This window comes from Brachyhypopomus gauderio, chromosome 14 (genome assembly GCF_052324685.1).
Source record: "Brachyhypopomus gauderio isolate BG-103 chromosome 14, BGAUD_0.2, whole genome shotgun sequence".
Classification (NCBI taxonomy): Eukaryota; Metazoa; Chordata; class Actinopteri; order Gymnotiformes; family Hypopomidae; genus Brachyhypopomus; species Brachyhypopomus gauderio.
Window position 1 is genome coordinate 17,955,505 of NC_135224.1, and position 8,364 is coordinate 17,963,868.

Sequence of the window (8,364 nt, forward strand, 5' to 3'; positions counted from 1 at the left end):
TAATGGAAAATAAAATATATTTAGCCGTAACCAGATCTCCCTAAGCAAAAGATCAATATAAATAACAATTAAACAATTGTTAGATACTTTTAAGAGTCAGAGCAGCAGTTAAAATAGTTAAAATAACTCTTAGGTGTTTGGTAGGAGAAGACAGCACTTATATTTCACAATTAATCATAAAACTCCTAGTGACCTAGTAAAAACAGCTACCTAAAAGAATTTAAACGGCAAAAAGAAAACAAAAGAAAAGAAAAGAAAACAGAAAACAGCAGCTAGCCCCCTTAAAAACACACTGGAATCTGTTTAACGGAAGGGGGCAAGAGGACATAGCATGTTAGCTTTAAACAATCTACTAAGTCTTCACCAGTCATAGCATTAAATGGTTCTAACAAGAAAATACACAACACAAGCACCATATCAATGATTTAAATCCATCAGTCTATTAAAATATGCACATTATCAGACTGATGTTAAAAGATACATACCCCATTCATAGGCAGCAATTCTATCGTTCTCCCAGTCAACTTCTTATGACCATAGTGCAGTTCTCAGCTAGCCTAAGCACAAGGCTAAATTACTAGTCAAATATTTAATATAAAAAGAACACACAAAGAGGGGGGAATTACACAGCAACATACCTTTAGTTACTTCTGAGCTCTGTGTTACTCTCTGTGCTGCAACACACACGAGCCAGCACTCACACACACACAGCTCCAACCAGTCTCTCAGTCTCTGGCTTCGTCCCCGTGACTCACGCTGATCCCACACATGCCGTAGGTTTGGCTAGCTTAGCTACTACTGCTAGCAGGACCCCTTAGCTGCCCATATATCGGCCTGTCTACAAAAAACCCGGGAAGCTCAGCCAATGCAGACTCGCAACCCATTAACCACAGCCCCAAGTCCCACTGGCTACATTACACCCCCTCCAAAAGAATCGGCGTCCCGACAATTGTCACTCTGAACATACACTTACTAGGCCTCCTCTCGCATGGTTCCTAAGCACACTGTACGGGGGAGTCTAAAGGGATTTGCATGTTGGCCTGCTGTAGACCTACTTGAGCGTCGAGTGGGCATGTGATCAACTGGGACTTCTACTTCATGTAGAACTTCACCCTCTGGTGCATCAACATCCTCCTGGCTCCCTTCCACGCATAGGATCAGGGATTCTGACAGTTCCTCTGTCTCACTTCCTGAGGTCACAGAACTTGGTGTAGATGGGGCCTCCACTGGCACTTGTCGTTGCCCTTCAGGGACTGCTCTCAACTCTTTCCGATGCACATGCTGGACTGGGCCCTCCTCAAAGGCAGGGACTACAGAGTAGACAACTCCTTTGGCCAGGCTCCGGACCACCCTGTACACTTGAGAGTTCCAATAATCTTGTATTTTGTTTCGGCCAGGCACATGGTTCCTTTTGTACACCAGCTGCCCGTCTTCAAAGCCAGTGTCATTTACTCGATCATTATGTCTCTGGTTCCGCTGTTGAGCCTGTTTCTTTGCTCTTTCACTCACTTGCTCCCGAGCCAGCCTCAAACTTTGCTGATGTTTCCGAATCCAGTCATCTAAGGTGTCCTCTTGTTGTGCATCATCCGCAGTCCCTAGCAGAAAATCAATAGGAAGCTTTGGCTCATACCCGAACATGAGATAATATGGGGTCTTTCCTGTGGTTTGGTGAGGGGTGGTATTATAAGCAAAGACTAACTGAGACAGATACTCAGGCCAATGTCTTTTTTCTGTTTGTGGCAATGTTCCTAGTAGGTCGTGCAGTGTCTGGTTAAATCATTCACATTGGCCATTCCCTTGAGGCCTATATGCAGTGGTCCTACTCTTCTGGGCCCCATACATCTTGCACAGCTGCTGAATCAAGGTACTTTCAAAGTTTCTACCTTGGTCTGAGTGGATTCGGGAAGGTACGCCAAAGCGGTGAAACCAGTGTTGAACTAACATCTTGGCCACTGTACTTGCTCGTTGATCTCTCGTAGGAATGGCTTGAGTATACTTGGTAAAGACATCAGTAAGAATCAACACATTTTCCCTTCCATCACTTGCCAGTTCCAACAGGGTAAAATCGATGGCTAGGATCTCATGAGGCCGAGTTGCTTGTAGCGTGCCTTGGAATGCTCGAATCTTTGGTTGAACGGCTTTCCCTAGTACACACCTTTGGCACTGCTGACACCATCTCTCCACATCTTTGGACATACCAGGCCAAAAACAGCGGTTCTGAAGCAGTTTGAGTGTTCTCTCCAATCCTTGGTGCCCATGATCATTATGAACACTAACCAGGACTTCTTCTTGCAAGTGTGTTGGAAGGAGCAGTTGACATGTTTCTGGTTCGCCCCCAGATAGGTGGACAGCTCGATACAAGACCCCTTCTTTCTCCAGCAAACAATTCCACTGCCGAAAAAGAGCCTTAGTTGGACTGGACAGGGCTTCTCGCTCCTCTGCTCTAGGATACCGCCCTTCCTTACGGAATTTGCACACTGGCCCGATGACTGGATCTGCCTCTTGCAACAAGCGCAAGTCTAATGGGGAACGTCCAGCGAAGGCCACCATCTCTCTACACTGACGCGCCTCTACCCTTGCTGGTTCACTCTCCAAGACCTCAAATCTCAGTGGTGGGACCTCTGTTCCAATGGCGAAATGCTCCACATACTGCCTGGACAAGGCATCAGCATTCTGATTACTTTTCCCAGGACGATACTTAATTTTAAAATTGAAAGCGGCCAGTTGCGCTGCCCAGCGTTGCTCGATGGCTCCAAGCTTTGCAGTCTGAAGATGACTCAAAGGATTGTTATCTGTTAAAATGGTGAACTCGTTTCCCAGCAAATACTCACAATATTTCTCAGTTACTGCCCACTTAACGGCAAGAAGTTCCAACTTCATTGAACTGTAGTTCTCCATGTTCCGCTCTGCGGGCCTCAGTCCTCTGCTAGCGAAAGCAATTGGACGTACCTTGCCCTCGTGTTCTTGGGAAAGAACTGCTCCCAACCCGCCATGGCTGGCATCTACCTCTATGATAAAAGGCTTGCTGAAATCTGCATAAGCTAAAACTGGGGCTGATGTAAGTCGCTCTTTCAGTGACTGAAAAGCAGATTCACACACTTCATCCCAAGAAGCTGCCAATGGGACAGGTGGAGTCTTCCCCTTTCGGCGCGCGCCTGCAAGTTTTCCAACCAGCTGGTGTAGAGGAGCAGCTAACTTGGAGAACCCTTCTACAAAGCACTGATAATAGCTGGCAAAACCAAGAAAGGAGCGTAGTTCTGCAAGATGTGAGGGCCTTCTCCACTCTCTCACTACTTCGATCTTAGCTGGGTCTGTGGCCACGCCTTCTCTTGACACAACATGTCCAAGATAGCTCACTTGCCGCTGGAAAAAGTGACACTTTGACAATTTGACTTTGAGCCCTTGTTTCTGGAGGCGAGAGAACACTTCCGCTAGCCGTTCCAGATGCTGTTCGACACTAGATGAAAACACAATCACATCGTCAAGGTATAATAAGACAGACTGGTAGCGACAATCGCCAAACATACGCTCCATGAGCCGCTGAAAGGTAGCTGGGGCGTTACAAAGTCCAAGAGGCATACGATTGAATTCAAACAAGCCAAATGGATTGCAAAAGGCAGTTTTACACTTGTCTTTTTCCAACACGGGAACTTGGTTATAGCCACTGGCTAAATCCAGGGTCGAGAACCATTTTGCACCGGCTAGAGCATCCAAGGACTCCTCGATCCTGGGAAGAGGGTAAGCATCACGACGGGTCTTAGCATTTAGCTGTCGATAATCTACACATAAACGAAGGCTCCCATCCTTTTTGGTAACCAGGACAATGGGGGATGAGTATGGACTGGTGCTGTTTCTAATCACTTTACTCTCTAAAAGTTGCTGGATATGGAGATTGACTGCTTCATATTGAGAGGGAGGGATACGTCGATAAGGTTGGCGAACTGGAACTTCATCCCCCAGTGGAATCTCATGAGTCATTAAAGTAGTACACCCCAAATCTCCTTCGGTTTGGGCATATATCAGAGTATCTGTCAAAAAGTGAACTCGCCGCTGCCATTTGTTCTTCACTCAATCCTTCAATGTCAGAAAGAAAGTCATGGGAAGACTTGGGCCTGGAAATAGCTTCTTGAACAGACACGAAAGCAGAGCACTCATACCAAGATGGGCTGATCGAAACAGAAGATGAGGTCGTTATGGAAGTTACGGTTCCAGGTTGTACTGTGCCAATCACATGACGTGGTGGAAGCCAGACATCTGAACTGCTAACACTAACAATTGGGACATATAACAAGCCGTCCTTGGCTGAAACCCAGGCAGGGGACAGAAGTAGACCCTCAGGAAGGTGTCCATCAGGGCGATCAAGAGGCTCAAGAAGAAATTCAACAGAATCTAACCGGGGACAGGTAACAGGAACCATGGAGAGAGTACCAGCACATACACGAATGGGTTGTCTACCTTGGACTTTTACCCTAAATGGAGAAGCAGAATTAAAAAAGGCTTCGACCTTCTCAACCTGTTTCAGAGCACGCCTAAATGCCGGGTCCGCCAACCGCACGGGAGGGGACCGGAACAATTCCGCACCATGTTGCTCAAAAAGAATCTGATAACAGGCTTCAAGCACATTCATACCCAAGATACCCGGTATAGAAGCCTTACGATCACGCAAAACCATGTGTTCTGGGTCCTTAACAATCAACACCCCCCTTTCTGGTATGTGTTGCCCCAAAACCCCTATACCCAACTCAAGGTAGCCTGTGTATGGTATATCGAGCCCATTTGCTGCTTTCAAGCCCAACCACTTACACTCCTTTTGTTGCATATGTGAGAAATGTTTAAGAAAGAAACTCTCTGTAATAGTTGTTACCATAGAACCAGTATCAATCAAACAAGGCACTTTTATTCCCCCCATAGATACAGATAAAACCGGGCAATTACCAACCAAATGATTAAAACCTGAACTGGGAGAAAGACATGAGCCAGATATTTTATTTCCCAGAATGTGGCTCTGCACGCTGGGAAGTTCTAGTTTTCCGACTGGCTATTAACACGACCCGAAGGCACAAACTGGGCAGGTCTGCTACTAGGAGGAGGAGGAGGGTTAGCTTGGCAATAACGCGCTATATGGCCAGGTCTATCGCACCTAACACAAATCGGCTGGCCATCAGAGGTGCGTTTAAACCGCCCCTCTCTAGGTGGAGCGGTGTGGAAATTACTATCCGGAGGTGCTAAGCGTCTAGTTAGCATATCTAATTGTGCTTGCTGTTTTAAAACTAGATCTTTTAACTCAGCTAATTCAGAAGAATGTGAAGTTACTGAATCACACTGTGAAATGAACTCAACTTCATTATCCCGTATCGCCACACGTTGACTCCTACCACGACTCCTAGGCCGATCCTCCTCCACCCACCTCATAGCCTTCTCCCGCACATCCAAAAGTGAAAGCTGCCCGTCCGCCCGCACCAACCTCTTGAGTTCTCTGCACAAAGCAGGATCCATTACATTTTCACAAAATTGATCTCTTAACACCATATCAGCATTGGCAATGGAACCACTGTTACACTGTTTGACCCTTCCCATTAACTCCATCAAAGCATGTGAAAACTCAAATACAGACTCTCCCTCCCTTTGCCTCCTATCAAAGAAGCGCTGCTGCCAGTAAACATAAGACTTGCTACACCCATATATTTCTTGTAAAACAGTAATTATTTCGAGGTAGCTTTCTTTAATTGCTGAAGGTCTATATTTAATCTCATTACGAGCTTCTCCCTCCAAGTGATCATACAGAAACATTGCTTTATCAAAGTCAGACATATATTTTGATCTAATACAACTCTGAGCTTCTTCTACCCACTCTTCAATGGAAAGACCACCTGAACTCATGGAGCCAGAGAATTTGGGGCACTTCCTTTCCCTTGGAATGTAGAATGCCTGCTCCCGTCGTACTGGTTGAGCATCACCAGCCTCTGTACCTGCAGGTCGTACTACAGAGAGTCTCTCGTTCTCTGTCCGCAGATGCTCCACCTGCTCTCTCAATCTCTGTAGTTCGTCGTCGGTTTGGTCCCTCACACTGGTAACTAGCTGCTGTTTTCTCTAAAAGGCTAAACTAATGCTGCTCTGCTCCACCAAACAAACCAAAAAAACAAAATAAATCTTGTCAGCCAACCTAACAGTGACCAAATAGATCCTGCCGGCTACGCCAAAAATGTGGCCCATACCCCTCTTTTTGGCTATTTAACAAAATCTGACTACGCCACCCCTTAGTTTATTCCTAGAGCAAGGGGAGCTCTGAAATATCGATACACACAGGTTGCTTTGAGAAAAGTATAAATTTCCTTTATTACAAATTTTGGTCACGCCAGGTTGACAGGCAAGCAAAAGAGATAATAATTGTAAATTTCAAATAAGAAAATAATAAAACAGAAATCTTTAATTACCAACTAAATATAAATAAACAACTAATCATAATGGAAAATAAAATCCAGGTTAGGGATGGGACAGCTAAACAACTCAGTAGTGACTATACTTAAAAAAAATAAAGAAAACCCCATACTAGTAATAAGAAAGTTTCACTACAAATCAAATAAGTGATCACTGCACACCACTACAATTACTGAATAGATAGCGGTCTCATTACCCAGATTCAAATAAACCTATAATATATTTAGCCGTAACCAGATCTCCCTAAGCAAAAGATCAATATAAATAACAATTAAACAATTGTTAGATACTTTTAAGAGTCAGAGCAGCAGTTAAAATAGTTAAAATAACTCTTAGGTGTTTGGTAGGAGAAGACAGCACTTATATTTCACAATTAATCATAAAACTCCTAGTGACCTAGTAAAAACAGCTACCTAAAAGAATTTAAACGGCAAAAAGAAAACAAAAGAAAAGAAAAGAAAACAGAAAACAGCAGCTAGCCCCCTTAAAAACACACTGGAATCTGTTTAACGGAAGGGGGCAAGAGGACATAGCATGTTAGCTTTAAACAATCTACTAAGTCTTCACCAGTCATAGCATTAAATGGTTCTAACAAGAAAATACACAACACAAGCACCATATCAATGATTTAAATCCATCAGTCTATTAAAATATGCACATTATCAGACTGATGTTAAAAGATACATACCCCATTCATAGGCAGCAATTCTATCATTCTCCCAGTCAACTTCTTATGACCATAGTGCAGTTCTCAGCTAGCCTAAGCACAAGGAGTCAAATATTTAATATAAAAAGAACACACAAAGAGGGGGGAATTACACAGCAACATACCTTTAGTTACTTCTGAGCTCTGTGTTACTCTCTGTGCTGCAACACACACGAGCCAGCACTCACACACACACAGCTCCAACCAGTCTCTCAGTCTCAGGTTCTGGCTTCGTCCCCGTGACTCACGCTGATCCCACACACGCCGTAGGTTTGGCTAGCTTAGCTACTACTGCTAGCAGGACCCCTTAGCTGCCCATATATCGGCCTGTCCACAAAAAACTCGGGAAGCTCAGCCAATGCCGACTCGCAACCCATTAACCACAGCCCCAAGTCCCACTGGCTACATATATAGCGCCTTTCCAAACTCCCAAGACGCTTTACAATTTAACACAGGTACAAGTCACAGACAACCAATCACACACACACACCGGCGAAAAGCGGCAGCCAATTGTGCACAGCGTACTCTCTACCGCAGGGGTACTCAACTAAATTTGTCCGCGGTCCAATTTTGGCAGATACCTGTGACCTGTGGTCCGGTGCGGCGGGGGTGGCGAACGTAACACTCGTGACGGAGTGTTTTTTCAATAGCCCTGAAAAATAGCCCGGTTTTTTTCTTTTGCTCCGTATCCAGTTAATCAGGAATAAGATTGGGTCTGGACAGGACTGCGCCAGTTGAGTACCCCTGCTCTACCGGAAGCCACAGCCCCCTGGGGGACAGTGTTGCCAACTTAGCGACTTTGTCGCTATATTTAGTGACTTTTCAGACCCTCTAGCGACTTTTTGTAGTAAAAAGTGACTAGCGACAAATCTAGCGACTTTTTGTGGTGTTATTGGAGACTTTTGGAGACTCTGAACAAACACGCTCTTCAGCTGCTGTCCTCTGGGCCGTGAGCCCCGGCGGGTGCTGCCATGAGCCCCACAACACTCAGTACAGTCTCACACTCAGAGCAGACCCTCACCGCTCCACGTCCACACTGCAAATGAACTGCGCATGCCCAAAGCTGCCGCCGATGGGGGATGTAAATATAAATGTTTTAGTCTTCAGTGAGACACGAAAAGAAATCACTGCATTTAACTCACACAGTCTCAGTCATTCTTCACTTCATTCACGTAGCCGGTCACTCGACTTGTCCACAGTGTCCACAGTGCATCTCTGTG

General features: G+C 45.2%; 1 long non-coding RNA gene across 1 annotated transcript; it reads right to left on the bottom strand.

The window, feature by feature from the left end:
- Positions 1–6,493: 6,493 nt before the first annotated feature.
- On the bottom strand, positions 6,494–7,403 carry LOC143475742 (uncharacterized). The gene is made up of 3 exons (XR_013121108.1): positions 7,270–7,403; positions 7,127–7,198; positions 6,494–6,940 (listed from the first exon to the last, which is right to left on the bottom strand). It is a non-coding gene; the product is annotated as an uncharacterized LOC143475742 (long non-coding RNA).
- Positions 7,404–8,364: the final 961 nt, after the last annotated feature.